Source organism: Budorcas taxicolor, chromosome 9 (assembly GCF_023091745.1).
Source record: "Budorcas taxicolor isolate Tak-1 chromosome 9, Takin1.1, whole genome shotgun sequence".
Lineage (NCBI taxonomy): Eukaryota > Metazoa > Chordata > Mammalia > Artiodactyla > Bovidae > Budorcas > Budorcas taxicolor.
Window position 1 is genome coordinate 84,181,835 of NC_068918.1, and position 20,084 is coordinate 84,201,918.

The 20,084-nt window shown below is 40.0% G+C and overlaps 1 pseudogene; it reads left to right on the forward strand.

Annotated features, from left to right (window-relative positions):
* The window catches only part of LOC128053178 (hydroxyacyl-coenzyme A dehydrogenase, mitochondrial-like), a 54,648-nt pseudogene extending 34,789 nt beyond the window's left edge, over window positions 1–19,859 (forward strand).
* The last annotated feature ends 225 nt before the right edge of the window (window positions 19,860–20,084 follow it).

The following is a 20,084-nucleotide window of genomic DNA, read 5'->3' on the forward strand; positions in this document are numbered from 1 at the left end:
GACCCTGGCCTCCACGGAGGAGATAAGGTAACCTTCCAAACTACCCCCTGAAAAACAAACGTGATGAATACTAACACATCTGAGCTAGACTAAGTCAAACAGAAAGACTTCATCAGTTCTGAGAGACCAGGTATTTCTACACATAGCATCTCCTAAAGAGCTTCAAATAAAGGCATAACAGATAAATGGGTAACCATGAGGCCAATATTATTTATCAAACTGGAGGAAGGAAAATTAGGATACAAGTCAGAGAGGAAATTGAGAAAATTCAGAGCTTAACTACAACTCAATGCAGAGATTTATTTCTTTGTTCCCCAAAAATCATAGCTTAACCCAGTAATGGATTTTGTACACACATATATAAAATGTACTTCAACTGAGTAAAGCTTTTCAAATATGCAAATAAATCATGTCATTACAAATAAACCCCTCTAGGTGCTCAAACCAGGAGAAGATTCCTAATCACTGATGAAAGAGCATTCCATGAGTCAGCAATAGCTATTCTATGGGCAAAAGATTAATTAAAGATAAATAAAAGTCCTAACTAGCTACATATATATGCATAATTATATATTGTTGTATTCTACATTATATTATACAATTATGTACAATTACACAATATACAATTATACAATAATTATATACAATTATTATTTTATTATACTATTTATATATTAATATTATAATTAATATATTGTATATTACATATAATTGTATATAGTATAATTGCAATTGTATAATATATATTATATACACAATATGTCTTTAAAGGCAGACCATGCCCAGAACAGTGTGGGAAATCACATGACATATGAATGTCACCCACTTACCTCTAGTTATGTTGTTGCATGCTTGTGCTAAGTCACTTCGGTCATGTCCAGCTATTTGCAACCATATGGACTGTAGCCCACCAGGCTCCTCGGTCCATAGGATTCTCCAGGCAAGAATACTGGAGTGGGTTACCATTCTCATCTCCAGAGGATCTTCCCAACCCAGGGATAGAAATTGCATCTCCTATGGCTCCTGCCTTGCAAACAGATTCTTTGCTGCTAAGCCACTGGAGACACCCAGTTAACTCAATATAGATTTGGGACACTTTAGGTTCTTTGGGGGCTTCCCTGGTGGTTCAGCCAGTAAAGAATCCAGTCTATTTCATATTTAATATCACTATTAAATATTTCCATGACTGAAAAAAAAGATATTTTACATTTAAGTTTCTTTAATCTTTCAGGGATTTTCAAAACATCTGAACAAAACAAGCAAAATGATGAAACACTTCAAAGAAGGCAAGCTATAGCTCCCATTTCTTAAAAAAATCACATGAGGAGCTCTACACAATGAAGCAATTAATTTTTGGAGCAGCCTAGTTCAAAAAAATGCAACTGCTATAAAATGTGCAGTGATGTTTCTCTTCCATTTATTAAAGAGAAACTCTTGTGAAATGAGAATTAGATTATTGAGCTATGAATGTAAAAAGGGAGGTGGAGGAAGATCTGAGCATGCATATGATCCAACGTGACTCTTGATATCAGATGACTATGTGAGCCTAGAAATGGCAAATTGTTCTCACTTTTTTGAATGGAGTTTTTTTAATGTCACATATTAGAGCAGCAAAAAGCAAAATGAATGATGTTTTGTATTTCTATACATATTGGCTCTTAATAAAATATAAAGGATTAAATTTACCTAAATTTTGTGCTTTTAATGTTCTGTTTTGATGAATTAAATTTTATTTCTTACAGCAATTAATTTATATGAGAAAGCTTTTATTGGTATTTTAATGCAAACTCATATTGTGTCTAATGAACTCCTACTGAAGTTCCCGCAGTAGATTATAATTTTAAAACTGCATCATATTCACAATAGTGAGTCATCTTTGCCTTGAACACATAGCCAAAGTAGCTGTGTGAGACTCCAGCAAGTAATTAAAAAGTCCACAGGACTATTGGTTTCCAGTCTAATTTGTAAGGAGCTTGGAAGGTGTCACTTCCAATAAGAGGTCAGAGACCTGAGGTCACAGTGCAAACTGCTGTCTCAAAAATGGGAAAGATGCTGAAAATCGCAACTTACAGAGCAGAAAATTTCACAGCAACTATTACCGGGTTAGAAAAACCTGATTAATCATTGAGAAATTGCTGGACGTTCATTGTAAACAAAACTCTGAGAGACAGAAACTCCAAGGGGGCTCAGTCATGGAGGGGCTCCACATTTTTGTGAGTTTTACCTCCAAAAGATGGACCAGGCTCTGACTATCAGAGGAAAAATTCCTTGTATCTGGGAGGTGGAGGGAAGAAGAAACCGTTTAGGAACATGCTAGAACATTTTGGCTTTCTTAACAAAGCCTTTCCTCAAAAGAAAACTATGTAAAGATCCTAAAATACTGGGGTTTGATCAGAGCTTAAGTGACCTGGGGGAAGGGAAGTACTAGCTCATTCAGGCTATCACATCCCATCAAAAGTGGTAGGAAATGAAGAAGCACTTGTGAAGTTCCCAGCCCAGAGGAACAGGCTCACTGAGAGACTAAAACCTAACCAGAGGGCAGCGGAACCCTGCCCTCCCTACACCTCCCCTCCACATCACTAAAGGTCCATCTGCCACAGCTCCTCCTCCCCAATACACTGCCATGTACAGTCATCAAAAAATACTAGAAAACTGAATCCAATAATGTGTAAAAAGGATTATACACCATTCCCAAGTAGGATTTGTTCCAGGTATACAAGGCTGGTTCAACATTCAATTATCAACTAATGTCATCTATAACATCAACAGGCCAAAAAGGAAAAATCACATGAATGGATCAAAAAATTCATAACAAGCATTGAACAATATGCAACACTCATTCATGATAAAGATTTTCAATAAACTAGAAACAGAGGGGAAATTTCTCAACTTGATAAAGATATTTCTAAAAACAAAAAACCCTATAATTAACATCAGACTTAATTATGAGAAACTCAAAATTATCCCACTAAGTTCAGAAACAAGGCAAGGATGTCCCCTCTACAGCTCCTTTTCAGTACCATCCTGGAAGTACTAGCTTAATGCAATAAGAGAAAAGAGGAAGATAAAAATATACAGATTAGGAAGGAGGAAATAAAACTTTGTTCACAGATGACATGATTGTCTATGTAGAAAATTTAAAAATTAATAATAGACAAAAAATACTCCTGGAGCTAATAAGTGATTATAGTAAGGTTGCAAGATACAAGGTTAATACACAAAAGTCTACTGCTTTCCTATATACTGACAATGAACCAGTAGAATTTGACATTTAAAATATAATATGTTTTACATTAGCACTCCAGAATTGAAATACTTGGGTGTAAATTTAATAATCTAACAAAAATTTCCACATTCACAGAAATAGATAGAAAGGCAATATTGTCAAAATATCAGTTCTTCCTAATTTGACCTATAGATTCAATGCAATTTTTCCAGTAGTCATATATGGATGTGAGAGTTGGACTATAAAGAAAGCTGAGTGCCAAAGAATAGATGCTTTGGAACTGTGGTGTTGGAGAAGACTCTTGAGAGTCCCTTGGACTGCAGGGAGATCCAACCAGTCCATCCTAAAGGCGATCAGTCCTGAGTGTTCATTGGAAGAACTGATGTTGAAGCTGAAACCCCAATACTCTGGCCACCTGATGCGAAGGGCTGACTCATTTGAGAAGACCCTGATGCTGGAAAAGATTAAAGGCGAGAGGATAAGGGGATGACAGAGGATGAGATGGTTGGATGGCATCACCGACTCAATGGACATGAGTTTGGGTAAACCCCAGAAGTTGGTGATGGACAGGGAGGCGTGGTGTGCTGCAGTCCATGAGGTTGCAAAGAGTCGGACATGACTGAACTACTGAACTGAACTGAATCCCGATCAAAATCACAGCAAGTTATTTTCAAATATTGACAAAATGATGCTGAAATGTATGTGAAAAGGCAAGAGATCCAGAATAGCCAACACAATATTGAAGGAGAAGAAGAAAACTGTAGGACTGACACTGCTCAACTTCAAGACTCACTTCATTAAAGCCACGCTGATCAATACAGTATTAGCAAGAGAAGAGACAAATAATGAAACCGATCAGAGAACCCAGTAACAGACCCACACAAAAATTTATTCAACTAAATATAGTTATAGAAATAAAGAAAGAAATGTTACCACAATGGAGCAAAGATAGTCTTTTACAAATAGTGCTGGAGGAGCTGGAAATTCAAGTGCAAAAAAAAAAAAAAAAACCCTCTAGACAGACCTTACATTCGTCACAAAAATTAACTCAAAATGGTTCATAGATCTAAATGTAAAATGCCAAACTAGGAAACTGCTAAAGTATAACAGAGGACAAAATCTAGGTAGGTAACTTTGGATTTGCCAGTGACTTTTTAGATACAACCCCAAAGGCATGATCTACAAAAGAAATAACGGATAAGCTGGACCTCACAAAGTAAAAACATCTGCTCTGCAAATGACTGTGCTAAAAGAATGAGAATACAAGCCACAGACTGGGAGAAACTATTTGCAATCGATATATGTGATGAAGGACTGTTATCCAAAATATAGAAAGAACTTTTAATTCAGAAATCAGAAAATGAACAAACCAATTTTAAAATAAGCGAAGCACCTGAACTTATGTTTCACAAAAGAAGATACACCAATGGTAAGTAAGCATATGAAAAAAATGCTCAATATCATATATCATTGTGGAAATGCAACTTAAAACAACAGAGATACCACTACATATCTACTAGAATGACAAAAATCCTAATACCACCAAATGTTGGTAAGGATGGAGTAGTGAAAACTCTTACTCATTGCTGGTGGCAATGCAAAATGGTACAAGCTAGAATCAAGATTGCAGGGAGAAATATAAATAACCTCAGATATGCGGATGACACCACCCTTGTGGCAGAGAGCTAAGAGGAACTAAAGAGGCTCTTGATGAAAGTGAAAAAGGAGAGTGAAAAAGCTGGCTTAACACTCAACATTCAAAAATCTAAATCACGGCATCCAATCCCATCACTTCATGGCAAATAGATGGGGAAACAATGGAAACAGTGACAGACTATATTTTCTTGGGCTCCAAAGTCACTGCAGATGGTAACTACAGCCATGAAATTAAAAGATGCTTGCTCCTTGGAAGAAAAGCTATGACAAACCTAGACAACATATTAAAAAGCAGAGACATTACTTTACTGCCAAAGGCCTATCTAATCACGGAGAAGGCAATGGCACCCCACTCCAGTACACTTGCCTGGAAAATCCCATGAATAGAGGAGTCTGGTAGGCTACAGTCCAAGGGGTTGCAAAGAGTCAGACACGACTGAGTGACTTCACTTTCACTTTTCACTTTCATGCATTGGAGAAGGAAATGACAACCCACTCCAGTATTCTTGCCTGGAGAATCCCAGGGACGGGGAAGCCTGGTGGGCTGCCATCTATGGGGTCGCACAGAGTCAGACATGACTGAAACGACTTAGCAGCAGCAGCCCATCTAGTCAAAGCTATGGTTTTTCCAGTAGTCATGTATGGATGTGAGAGTTGGACCATAAAGAAAGCTGAGCAACAAAGAATTAATACTTTTGAACTGTGGTGTTAGAGAAGACTCCTGAGAGGCCCTCGGACAGCAAGGAGATCAAACCTATCAATCCTAAAGGAAATCAGTCCTGAATATTCATTGGAAGGACTGATGCTGAAACTGAAGCTCCAACACTTTGGCCACCTGATACGAAGAACTGACTCATTGGAAAGGACCCTGATGCTGGGAAAGATTGAAGGCAGGAGGAGAAGGGGACAACAGAGGATTAGATGGTTGGATGACATCACCAACACAATGGACATGAGTTTGAGCAAGCTCCAAGAGTTGGTTATGGACAGGGAAGCCTGATGTGCTGCAGTCCATGGGTTCACAAAGAGTCGGACACAACTGAGTGACTGAACTGAACTATATAGCTATTTTGGAAAAATACTTTGGCAGTTTCTTACAAAACTAAATATACTCTTACCTCACAATCCAGCAATCACACTTCTTGGTATATAACCAAATAAGTTGAAAAATTAGGTTCACACAAAAACATGTGCATGAATGTCCATAGCTTTATTCATAATTACCAAAACTTGGAAGTAACCAAGAGGTTCTTTGGTAGGTGAATGGATAAATAAACTGGTACATTTATACAATGGAAAATTATTCAGCACTAAAAGAAATGAACTATTGAGCCATGAAAAGACATGGAAAAATCTTGAATACATTATCGGTCAGTGAAAGAAGCCAATGTGAAAGGCTACATACTGTAAAATGATGGTGATAATGCAAAGATCAGGAGCTGTAAGAACTGGGGTTGGGAGATGAATGAGCAGACAAAGCACAGAGGATTTGTAAGTGAAATCCTAAAAGCTTTCATTTTTATTTTAGTGAAAATACTCTGTATGATACTGTAACAGTGACTACATTTGCCAACACCAAGAGAGAACCCTAAGGTAAACTACAGACTTCGGGTGAGAATGCTGCATCAGTGCCGTTTGACCAGCTGGAACAAATGGAACACTTGGCATAGGATGACAGTAGTGGGGAGGGCTGTGTGCATGCATGACCAGAAACAACGGCAAATCTGAACTTTCCACTCGATTTTGCTGTGAACCTAAAACTGCTCTTTGCTGTTGTTTTTTAGTCGCTAAGTTGCGCCCAGCTCTTTTGCAACCCCATGGACTGTAGCCTGCCAGGCTCTTCTCTCCATGGGATTTCCCAGGCAAGAATACAGAATGGGCTGTATTTCCTTCTCCAGGGGATCTTCTCAACCCAGGGATCAAACCCATGTCTCTTGCATTGGCAGGTGGATTCTTTACCACTGAGTCACCTGGGAAGCCCAAAACACTGCTCTGAAAATAGTCTACTTTTTCAAATTTTCTTTCAATAAATGTGTGTGTTTTTTTTTAAAGGGGGGACCCAGCATGAGCCCTTGACCTTTCTTTCACTTTGATCTAATAAATGCTTATTAAGCATGTGGTATTAATTTCTTAGAGCTGTCTTAACAAAGTTCCACAAATTGCATGGCTTAAACAGCAGAGTTGTTTTCTTTTGGGGGCTTTCAACTTTTTATTTTGTATTGGGATATAGCCAATTAACAATACTGTGGTCGTTTCAGGTGAACAGCAAAGAGCCTCAGCCTATACATGTATCCATTCTCCCCCTAACCCCTCTCCTCTCCTGGATGGCACATGACACTGAGCAGAGTTCCATGTGCTATACAATAGGTCTTGATGGTTATCCATTTTAAATATAGCAGTATGTACATGACCTTCTCAAAGTTCCTAACTATCCCTCCAACCCTGACCCCAGTAACCGTAAGTTGGTTTTCTAGGTCTTAAACAGCAGAAATTTATTGTCTCTCAGTTTTGGAGGCTAGATAGTCCAGATCAAAGTGTTATTAGAGCTGGTTCCTTCTGAGGGCACTGTTCCATGTCTTCTTCCCAGTTTCTAGTGGTCTAATGGCAATCTTTGACATTCCCATTCTCTGATTTTATGTTCACATGGTATTTTCCCTGTGTATGTGTCTGTCTCCAAATTTCCCCTTTCTCTAAGAGCATCAGTCACCCTGATTGAGATTCAAATACTACTTACCTGCAATACCCCTATTTCCAAACATGGTCATGTTTGAGGTGCTTAATGTTAGGACTTCAGCATAGGAATTTTGCTGAGACACAGTTCAGTTCATAACACTCTATGTACATAACACTGTGCCAGGCTCTGTTGGGAATTCAAAATATTTTGAGGCCGTCTCATAACATTTGTCATATTTGAGAACATGACAAAACGTGTGCATAACCATAGCCAAGTGCACAACTGATATTACGGCAAAGTAAGAGAGTAAGGGTCAACCGAGAAGTACTCGTACCTCTGGCACAGCTTCAAGGGAGCGGTTTGCAACCACTTACCGGGTGGGTTGCACCACTCATGGGTTGGAAGTTTATGGACAAGCTCCCTAGAAGCAGGAGGGATCCAGCAGAGGCGCAGCTGAGATCAGTAAGCGGGAACAAGTGAGAAAACAATGGCTCTTGGCCTGCACTTCCTTCCAGGAGTCTGTGAGGAGCTGGACATCTAGCACAGTAGGGGGCAGACCTAGGGAAGCCGTTGAGCAGGTGGTCAAGCTAGAAAATCAGAGTTGAAGCCAAACTGCACAGAACCATGAAAGATAAATGTGGGCTCTGGGTGAAGTGAGGCCTCTGAAGTTTTGAAAACAGGAAATGAAGTAATGAAAGCAACATTTAAGAACGGTTTTTCTGGCAGAGGGATGTAGACTTCACTGGAGAGGAATTCATTCATTCCACATACACCTGTTGAGTCTGCTCTCTCGGCGTGAGAAGAGCTAATATACAACAAACATACTTTCTCGAGTAAAAAATCAAGTACACTCACAATACCCATTAAGGGAGACAGGTAAGACTGAGATTTGCCTCTGTCTGTGGGATTTCCCAGGCAAGAATAGCGGAGTGGGTTGCCATTTCCTTCTCCAGGGGATCTTCCTGAGCCAGGGATCAAACCTGTGTCTCCTGCTTGGCAGGTGGATTCTTTTACCCCTGAGCCACCTGGGAAGCCCGGGATATGAACACTTTCAGGAGACTAGCTGGCTGGTCTGCTTTGATCTGTTTGTGGTTTTGGGGGTTTTTTTTGCGCCTTTCCTGAGTGTCATGTGCTGCAGTTTTATTCATGAGCAACCCTTAAAACTCACTTCCATCTTTACTCTGCAGCACACTGCATGCTCTCACACTCAGTGGACCACAAACACAACTGTGACAGATCCAAAACTGCTCGCCAAAGAGGAGCCAGGATGGAAGAAACAGGCTCTGTTAAGAGTCACAGCCAACCCCTGTCATCAGAGACGCAGGCTCTCAAGGAGGAAAACCAAACATAATTAAGTAAAATTGTATTGCTCAAATTTCCAATTACATAAATCAATGATATTTTCCTCAATACCATTTTGTATACTGTATATCACATGGATTTATAGGCTTCAGGATTGATTGAGCCAACTACTATCTGTGTTATATCAGCAGATTTTGTGTCTTTTGGTGTCAGCAGAAAAAAAAAAAGTTACTTTTACATTCAAGATGAAATCACATTGTATTTTCAAAGCACATGTCATCTCAAAAAATTATGCTTAGGCAGGATTTTTCATATAAATAATTCTCTACTGGGCAATCTATCAGAGGCTGGTTTTTCTTTTTCCTCTTTTTTTAAAGTTGGCTTTGTGTGTTTAAAAAAAAAGAAAAGGATAAGCCTTAAAACCTCATCTCTAATAGCAAGCTTGGGAAGAAAAAGCAGAGAACTTTTTTCTGAAAAAAATAATAATCTTTCTTAAACAAATATAGTTTATCATCCAGGTTCTTGATTCAATAGATGAAAATTTTTAACCTTTATCTTTTATTAATATATATTACCCACAGTTGTACATATGAAGATTGTGTTTGTAGATGGCTATAAACAATCTATTGGCTTATTCATCCTTTCATCTTCTTCAGACATTTTTACTTCATTTTACGAAGCCACAGAATTTTAAATTTGGACTATTAGACATCTGTTTTTGGTCCAGAATTTAATGCAAAGTTAAAACTCATTGCTTGTCTTTTGTTTCAGTGTAATTATCAATGCAATATAAGAATCTTACAGAAACATAACAAAAGAGAGAATCTCCGATTGATTTCTACCTTCTAATATCACCAATGTGATTTTTTAAAATATTTCTTTCTAGTATTTCCTCATATGTAAAAATTACAATAATTATAAATTTTGACATCCTACTTTTTTTTTTAAGCTATGAGAGGTTTCCAGTAGCAATAGTCCTTCCTAACACAAGCTTAGGGCTGCCCCAAGTCAAGTGGAAAGAACAGAAGTCTGGCCTTTGGGCAGGAAGCAAGGTGGCTTTGGGAGCATCTGCGTCTTTGGGGGAAGAAATAAGCCTGCTTGGATCAAGAGAAGCACAAGAGGGAATCCTCAAAATTACCCCTGGAAGAGAAGCACGGACTGGATTTGGAGGGTGGGGTTCTAGGGTGAGGCCAGAGGAGGAGTCTGGACTTGTTGCAGCAAAGCACATGAAGCTGCCTTTCCGGCCAGGAGAGAAACAGGAAGCAGGTGCAGCTTCGGAAAGCACAGCTAGCTACTGGAAAGGGGCGAGCCGAGGAAAAGCAGGTGGTCACCAGTGGTTCCCTGGTAGCCAAGGGAGAAGAATACGTAGGGAAGGGTTGTGGGGTTTCTTGTGGTTCTTTCTGTTTGTTTGTTTTGGGGTTTTTTAAATTAATTTATTTATTTTAAGTTGAAGGATAATTTATTTTAAATTGAAGGATAATTTACAATATTATGTTGGTTTCTGCCACACTTCGACATGAATCAGCCATAGGCATACATATGCCCACTCCCTTCTGAACCTCCCTCCCACCTCCCACCCCACCCCACCCCTCTAGGTTGTCGCAGAACACGGTTGTGAGCTCCCTGAGTCATACAGCAAATCCCTACTGGCTCTCTATTTTACATATGGTAATGTCTATGTTTCCATGCTACTCTCCCTTGTTATTTTTAGTGGTGGTGGTGGTGGTGGTGGTGTGTGTGCTTGCACATTAAACCCATAGGAATATCTTCATTTTCTTGAAACACAGACTCTCTTAATCTACCTTTCATGTGTTCACTTTTCCTAGAGACATGGGTGTAAGAAATATATCCTTCTCTTAGTTACTGTAAGAAAATCACCAAAAGTATTATGACAATATTTTTGTTAGTTGTTTCAAATCTATATATTCTGCCGTACAAAAATTGAGATATTGGTCAATACTTGCATATTATAGAACATAGCTAGGCTGGCAGGGTTAGTTACCATAAAAATATTAGTTGCATATGCCAACCACTTGGCTAGTAGTATAGAGGCGTATCACCAATGCCTATTTTCAATGGCATGTTATTAGGATCCTAGAGCCTGACTTGTCCACACACCTTCAAACTGCGTTCCCTGGAACTCTAAACATTCATCAGAGAAGCTTCTGGGCCATTCACCTCCTTCATTCAGCTAGACCATCCCACCATTATCTGCTCCAACCTTACAGAATTTCTTTAAGTCTGAAGCCTACTAAACTAGTCCAAGCTCCTCATTTTGTGAAAAATAATAATAATAATGAGATTTTAGAGCTCTGAATTGACTTGCCTCAACTCATACACAGCAGTGAGAGGCAGAGTCAGACCTAAAACCCTCTGAAGCGTTGCCGAGGTTAAGGCAGATGCTCTCAAGTCTGAGGTCATAACAGGAGCAGCAGGAAGTGAGGAGACAATGATGCAATTCTGCCTTGTGTCAGGCTCTGTGGTTCCACTGGTGAAATGCTTCTCTTCCTACTATTATGCTTGATTATGTGTGCGGAGGAGCTGAAACTTAAACCACTCATTTTTTTCTAGGAATGTTAAGGAGCTTTCTTTTTAACATGATGTCTTCACTTATTCTGATTTTCACTCATCCCTGAATTCTACAAAATGCCCATTCCTTTCCAAATATGGCAGTAGCTTCCCCTGACCATAAAGTCTGGTGAGACTTATATGGGGAGGGTGCCTTCTATTGAAAGTAGCATTCTGTGAGCAATTAGGTAGTAAAAAGTAATCTGGAATTTAACCAAGTCATACTCTTTGTATATCCATAGAATATGCATGCTCAGTCACTCAGTCATGTCTGACTCTTTGCAACCCCAGAGACTGTAGCCTGCCAGGCTCCTCTGTCCATGGAATTGCATAGGCAAGAATGCTGGAGCAGGTGGCCATTTCCTACCCCAGGGGATCTTCCGGCATCAGCGTTCAAACCCCCATCTCCAGTGTCTCCTGCACTGGCAGGTGGATTCTTTACCACTGGGCCACCTGGGAGGCCCATCTAGATATAAATAAAAAGGAAAATTCAAAGGAAGGGAAACATATTTAATTACTTGGAAAAATTATCAAATATCAAAGCAATTGTAATAAGATACTTCATAATGTTTAAATGTGATTGTTATGTATCATCATGATGAGTGCTGTATAAAATGTAATGTTAATTTTGACCAAGGTCAAATATGCAATTTAGTAATTCTAAATATCAATGCAAAGAAACAGAGTATCAATGCAAAGAAATAGAGGAAAACAGTAGAATGGGAAAGACTAGAGATCTCTTCAGAAAATTAGAGATAACAAGGAGATATTTCATGCAAAAATGGGCTCAATAAAGGACAGAAATGGTATGGACCTAACAGAAGCAGAAGATATTAAGAAGAGGTGGCAAGAAGACACAGAAGAACTGTACAAAAAAGATCTTCATGACCCAAATAAGCACAATGGTGTGATCACTCACCTAGAGCCAGACATCCTAGAATGTCAAGTCAAGTGGGCCTTAGGAAGCACCACTACGAACAAAGTTAGTGGCGGTGATGAAATTCCAGTTGAGCTACTTCAAATCCTAAAAGATGCTGCTGTAAAAGTGCTGCACTCAATATGTCAGCAAATTTAGAAAACTCAGCAGTGGCCACAGGACTGGAAAAGGTCAGTTTTCATTCCAATCCCAAAGAAAGGCAATGCCAAAGAATGCTCAAACTACTGTACAATTGCACAGTTCTCACAGGCCAGTAAAGTAATGCTCAAAATTCTCCAAGCCAGGCTTCAGCAATACATGAACCGTGAACTTTCAGATGTTCAAGCTGGTTTTAGAAAAGGCAGAGGAACCAGAGATCAAATTGCCAACATCCACTGGATCATCGAAAAAGCAAAAGACTTCCAGAAAAACATCTATTTCTGCTTTATTGACTATGCCAAAACCTTTGACTGTGTGGATCACAATAAGCTGTGGAAAATTCTGAAAGAGATGGGAATACCAGACAACCTGACCTGCATCTTGAGAAACCTGTATGCAGGTCAGGAAGCAACAGTTAGAACTGGACATGGAACAACAGACTGGTTCCAAATAGGAAAAGGAGTCGGTCAAGGCTGTATATTGTCACCCTGCTTGTTTAACTTATATGCAGAGTACATCATGAGAAACGCTGGACTGGAAGAAGCACAAGCTGGAATCAAGATTGCCAGGAGAAATATCAATCACCTCAGATATGCAGATGACACCACCCTTATGGCAGAAAGTAAAGAAGAACTAAAAATCCTCTTGATCAAAGTGAAAGAGGAGAGTGAAAAAGTTAGCTTAAAAGTCAACATTCAGAAGATGAAGATCATGGCATCCGGTCCCATCACTTCATGGCAAATAGATGGGGAACAGTAGAAACAGTGGCTGACTTTATTTTTTTTGGCTCCAAAATCACTGCAGACAGTGATTGCAGCCATGAAATTAAAAGACACTTACTCCTTGGAAGGAAAGTTATGACCAACCTAGACAGCATATTAAAAAGCAGAGACATTACTTTGTCAATAAAGGTCCGTCTAGTCAAGGCTATGGTTTTTCTAGTGGTCATGTATGGATGTGAGAGTTGGACTATAAAGAAAGCTGAGAACAGAAGAATTGATACTTTTGAACTGTGGTGTTGGAGAAGACTCTAAGAGTCCCTTGGACTGCAAGAAGATCCAACCAGTCCATCCTAAAGGAGATCAGTCCTGGGTGTTCATTGGAAGGACTGATGTTGAAGCTGAAACTCCAATACTTTGGCCACCTGATGCGAAGAGCTGACTCACTTGAAACAACCCTGATGCTGAGAAAGATTGAGGGCAGGAGGAGAAGGGGACGATGGAGGATGAGATGGTTGTATGGCATCACGGACTCAATGGACATGAGTTTGGGTAAACTCCAGGAGTTGTTGATGGACAGGGAGGCCTAGTGTGCTGTGGTTCATGGGGTTGCAAAGAGTCAGACACGACTGAGCCAGTGAACTGAACTGAACTGAATTCTAAACATGCATGTATACTTTTATTTTTGAGTTGACCCAAAAGCAGTCTTTTTCACAACTTTGAAACTGGTTCAAAGCCACGGTATCATAAGGATTAACAGTGTCCACTCTGGTGATCCGGAGCCCAAAATATTCATGATGCCCCAGACTTGCTGCACTCTTATGGCTTCTGACACATCTAATGAAGTTAAGATTCTTATATTACTGTAGCATTTTATTAAAATCCTTTCCACCTTTTACCTGATGCTGTATCAGATAAACAGTCCAAAAAAAAAAACACACACACACACATATTACATAAATAAAGCACATGACTCAGAAGCTGTCCTCACTAAGCTACCAGTTCTCAGCCAAACTGCTAAATAACCCCCAAACTGCCATCTCAACTACTAGGTAATTCCATTAAACACTTGATGCCCCTGTCCTAGGGCTTCACTGGTGTCTCCATGGTAAAGAATCCGCCTGCCAATGCAGGCCATGTGGGTTCGATCCCTGGGTTGGGAAGATCTCCTGGAGTAGGAAATGGTAACCCACTCGAGTATTCTTGCCTGGGAAAGCCCATGGACAGAGGAGCCTGGAGGGTTACAATCCATGGGGTCACAAAGAACTGGACATGACTTAGCAACTAAACAACAACAACAAAGCTCCTGCCCTTGTGAAGCAGTTATTAAACTACATTGATCAAATCTGTGGCCCAGTGTGGCATCACATGACTTCAGCTCTACTGCTTATGGAGTAACTTAGGAACTGAAAACACATTCCATTCTCAATAAACCTAAGGGGTGAGGGTGTCCCGTTACCTATTAGCTCAGTGTCCACAGCTATTATGGGAACGTTTTAATGACACCCAAATTCCTAGGAATGATGCTAGAAATCTAAATAGATAATACACATCAGGACCTGTTGATCCGCTGAAATTTTTATCACCTGGGCATGGAAGGAAGTGGGACCTTCCTTTCCCCCATTTTCTGTTCTCCCCTTTGCCTGCTGATGAGAGAAGAAACCCGCCACCTCCTCAGCTTTGTCTGGGCTGTGGGTGAGGCCAGTGAGCACAAGGGCTGAGAAGGGGATCCAACAGGACCAGGTAGTTCACTAGGGTGGGGGTTAACCACTGAATAATTTCTAGATATGAGGCTTGAGCAACTCTATAGATGCTGATGATACTTGTTCACAAGTGGAACACAGGGAAAGCAAAAATAGCTATCTTTTTCCCATCTCTGTCTCTATAAATGTGTAATTCAAAACATTTACTCTCAAAGTTTTTAGTTTTAGGACTTTTTAAAATTCTTAAAATTTATTGAGGACCCCAAAGAATTTTGGTTCATAGGGATTTTATATATTGATTAATACATAATAGAAATTGAAACTGGTAATTTTTAAATATTTATTAGTTTACTTTTTCAAAAAATAATAAGTCCATCACATACTGCCAAAATTATTTGATTTTATGAGAAAACAACTATTTTCTAAACAGAAAATAGTGACAAGGATGACATTACTTTGCAGTTTTGCAAACCTCATTAATATCTGGCTTAACAGAGCATAGCTGAATTCTCATTTCTTCTCTGCATTTAGTCTGTTGAGATATTTATTTTGGTTGATGCATATGAAGAAAATACAATCTGACAAAGATGTGCAGTTGGAAAAGGGCAGAGTATTTTATAGCCATTTCAGATAATTGTGGATATTCTTCAATACTGTGCCGAAACCCAACAGTGGTCATTTCTTAAAGGTTAGTTGTGATATGGAATCCAAAACCATATTGATGAACTTTTCCCTGTGTGTGTTTGTATTAAATCCATTCATCACACTTCAAATGGATCTTTTACTCATGTACTGATCATTTGGAAAAGATCAGTTTACTGATTTATGCATACCTTCCAGTTGTCAGCTCTGTTATTACATATTATCAAAAAGGCATAAACACATGAAAAGGTGCTCAACACCGCTAATCAGTAGGGAAATGCAAATCAAAACCACAATGAAATATCACCTCACACCTGTTAGGATGACTATCCTCAAAAAGAACACAAATAACAAATGTGTGGAAAGGGTGTGGAGAAAGGGGAAATTTCACAAACTGTTGGTGGGAATGTAAACTGGTGCCACCACCATGGAAAACAGTACAGAGGTTTCCCAAAAAACTAAAAATGGAACTACCCTGTGACTCAGCATTTCCACTCCTGGGTATATATCTGAAAACAAAAACACTATTTCAAAAAGATACATGGACCCCAGTGTTCATAGCAGCAGCATTATTTACAACTGCCAAGATATGGAAGCAACCTAAGTATTTACCAACAGATGCATGGATAAAGAAGACGTGGTGTATATATACACAATGGAATATTACTCAGCCATAATAACAATGATATTTTGTTATATTTGCAGCAACATGGATGGACTTGGAGGGCGTTGCGTTAAGTAAAATAAGTTAGAGAAAGATAAATACTGTATGATATCACTTATATGTGGAACATAAAAATATCAATATCACAAACTAGTGACTATAACATAAAAGAAGCAGATTCACAGACAGAGATAATAAGCTAGTGGTTACCAGTGGAGAGATGAAAGGAGGGAGAGGTAGTATAGGGTAGGGGACTAAGAGGTACAAACTATCAGACATGAAATAAGCTACCAGGATATACTGTACACCATGAGGAGTGTAGCCAATATTTTATAATAACTATAAATGGAGTGAAATTAAAAGATGCTTGCTCCCTGGAAAGAAAGCTATCACAAACCTAGATAGTGTATTAAAAAGCAGAGACATCACTTTGCTGACAAAGATCCATCTAGTCAAAGCTATGGCTTTTCCAGTAGTCATGTACCGATGTGAAAGCTGGACCATCAGGAAGGCTGAGCATCAAAGAATTGATGCTTTCAAACTGTGGTGTTGGAGAAGGCTCTTGAGAGTCCCTTGTACAGCAAGGAGATCAAATCTATCAATCCTAAAGGAAATCAAACCTGAATATTCATTGGAAAGACTATGCTGAAGCTGAAGCTCCAATACTTTGGCCATCTGATTCAAAGAGCCAACTCACTGGAAAAGACCTTGATGCTAGGAAAGATTGAAGACAAAAGGAGAAGGGGGTGGCAGAGGACGAGATGGTTAGATAGCATCACCCACTCAATGGACATGAATTTGAGCAAACCCGGGAGATAGTGGAAGACAGAGGAGCCTGGTGGGTTACAGTCCATGGGGTTGCAAAGAATCAGACATGACTTTAGCAACTGAACAACAACAAAATAAAATGGAGTATAACCTTTAAAAATTGTGAATCACTATATTGTACACCTGTAAATAATGGGCTTCGCTGGTGGCTCAGACAGTAAAGAATCCGCCTGCAATGTGGGAGACCTGGGTTTGATCCCTGAGTTGGGAAGATTCCCCTCAAGGAGGGCATGGTAACCCACTCCCGTATTCTTGCCTGGAGAATCCCCAGGGACAGAGGAGCCTGGTGGACTATAGTTCATGGGGTTGCAAAGAGTCGGATTTATATAATATTGTATAGCAACTATACTTCAATAAATAAATATTTTTAAAACTTCATTAATATCACCATGAACCTCACCAAAAATGTCTATAAGCATCGGGAAGCTGTCAAACTCATGAAGGCAGATTCAAGTTTCCCAAAATTCTAATTTTCACTTGAAAGCTCAGATTTTATCATTGGCAACAAATACTGTTAGTTATTTTCCTAGAAGTGACAGGCTCCCTTCATTCATTTTTGAAAGAAAACGTCTGCCAAATATCCAAGTCTGAATAACCAGTTTGTCTGTCAGACATTTTCAAGTAACAGTGTTTCAGGAACAAAGCAGCTAGTTCAGCCCAGAACTCAATCACACAACTGCTTTTCCTATAGACAACCCTGGGGCTCCGCGGTGTAATGGAAGTGCTTTATGTGCACTTCCAGCTTTGTCACACATAACACTAAAGAGATGTGTACCGAGGGCCAAACTTTAATAAAGTTAGTAATTTTTTAATGCCATATTAGTGGCCTCCCTGGTGGCTCAGACGGCAAAGAATCCACAAGATGTTTTCACATGGAACTGGGATTTCTTTGGTTCTCTAGATTTGTTTTTAATTTTTGGCATTGAGTGTTTGGTGGTGAGGAATGGGACGAATACCAGCACACTTTGGGGCCACTGCCTTGATTCAACCGTTAGGCACCAACAGTCTGTCTCATCATTGCTTTGGCACCATTATTGCAAACATTGTAACAGTGAGAAAAAGCAAATGATATCTAATGTTATTACGAAAACAGTTTTGACCCCACAGACTTCCCAAAACAGTCTTGGGGAGTCCCAAGGGTCACACTTTGAAAATCAACCTATCCAGGGCAAATTTATATTGATGAAGCTTATATATTTAGAGATACGAATTCCTTGGCAGATGCAACTGGTTAACTCGGTTGTATTCCAGCCATGTCAAGCTAATTGGGATTTTCCAAACACAGGGGTTTTCTGACCTCTGAAACTGAGGCTAGAATGTGAGGACATACCCTCTTCCCAAGAGCTCCCCAACTAGGCCTGCCCCCTCCTTCCTTCACCTCTCAGTTCACTTGTATACTCTTCCAGGAGGCCATTTCCTGAGCACTGCCATGGCCAAGCCCCAACCCACATGCTGAAGTGCCCTCCTCTCCATTATCCTACAACCCCCTGTGCCTCTTTGGGGACCGTGTTCTCCAAGAGTGGTCCCTGGCATCTCCAGGGATTCTGTTAGGAGTGTGGAATCTTGGGTCTTACTCCAGACCAACTACCTTGGAAGCTGCATTTCAACAAGACCTCAAGTGATCCCTATTCTCATTAAGGTTTGCCAAGCACTACAAGTCAGGGGACTGGCCAACTTAAAGGTACAGCAATTGCTTATTTACCTATCAGTCTCCTAGAAGACAGGCAGTTGGTTTTGCTAAGTTTCTTAGGAGGGCCTGTGACTTACTAGGTGTTTCAGAGATGCCTGCTGAGTAGATGAGGAGTGATGAACATGTTGAAGGGTATTTGTTCTTATATATTTAGGAATGATTTCTAAACCAGAACTGAAGCAGTTATCTGGTAAAGGATTCATTTTATCTTTATCAGCAGCAGAAAACTTTCAACATATAGATAGTAAATTAATTCACTTTAAGGTACTTATTTTTAAAAGCTACTTATTTATATCAGTTACACATGCTCCTGTACTGAAAACTCTATGGTTTTACAAGGAAATTAAAATATCCCAATAGTTTAAAAAAGGCAGATGCTCAAGGAATAAAACCATCAAAATATATATTTTTTAATTAGGCCCTAAATGTTGACCAATGAATCTTTATGACAATTATTGACTTTATAAAGCTCCCCCTAGATTAATGTGCAATAGAATCTGTGCATCTAAATTTTTTTTTCAATCAATGTTTTCATTTGGGTTCCCCACACACACACACACACACCTTTTTTTTCTACCTTTTCAACAAACAGAAACCGTGGTAAGAGCAGTTTGTCATTTTTAAGGCATGAGGATTAGGCTTTGACTAATTGGAAGATTTGCCCATTATTTAAATGAAACTTGTTTGCAGTTTCATCATCCGCGTGGATCTAGAAAGGTGGTCGACTGGCCCATCAATTTGGTTAGAAAAGAATAAATGAATACGGAGACTGACAGTGTTCTCTCGTGGGAGGCTCTGTGTCGCCGCATTGTTTCTCCAATATTAATTATCCACGTAAAAATAATTCACGACGCTGCAGTATTATCCGCCCGGCTCCCAGCTCCCCAGCCGGCCTGCCCTCTCCCCTTTCCGGGCACGTTTACAGCTCCCGATGTCAGCAAGCGCTGGGCACTCATGTGTTCACTGTCAACAACACACCAGGAAATCAGGGCTCCGGGCAGCCCAGCGATGCTGGCTTTCGGCTGCCTCTGGAAGCGAGGCGAGCTCTCTCCTCCACGCTGCAGGAAAGGCTTGTTTACCAGGCCGGCACCCGTTCTCTGCTTAGGGTTTGAAAAGGCAGTGCCAGCACCTTGGGCATGAAGCTTCGAGATGAGCGCAGGGAGGGAGGTGTCCTTGGTAGGTCAGTGAGGAGTTCAGACCAGCGAGACCGCAGAACTGAAGAAAAGGGAGAGAGGCAGAGAGAGGAGGAGCGGGAGGGAGCCATCTCATCTGAGTCTATGGAAGGGCTCCACGCCATGTGCATTAAAGGCTCGACCTGGCCTCCCACGCACTGTGGC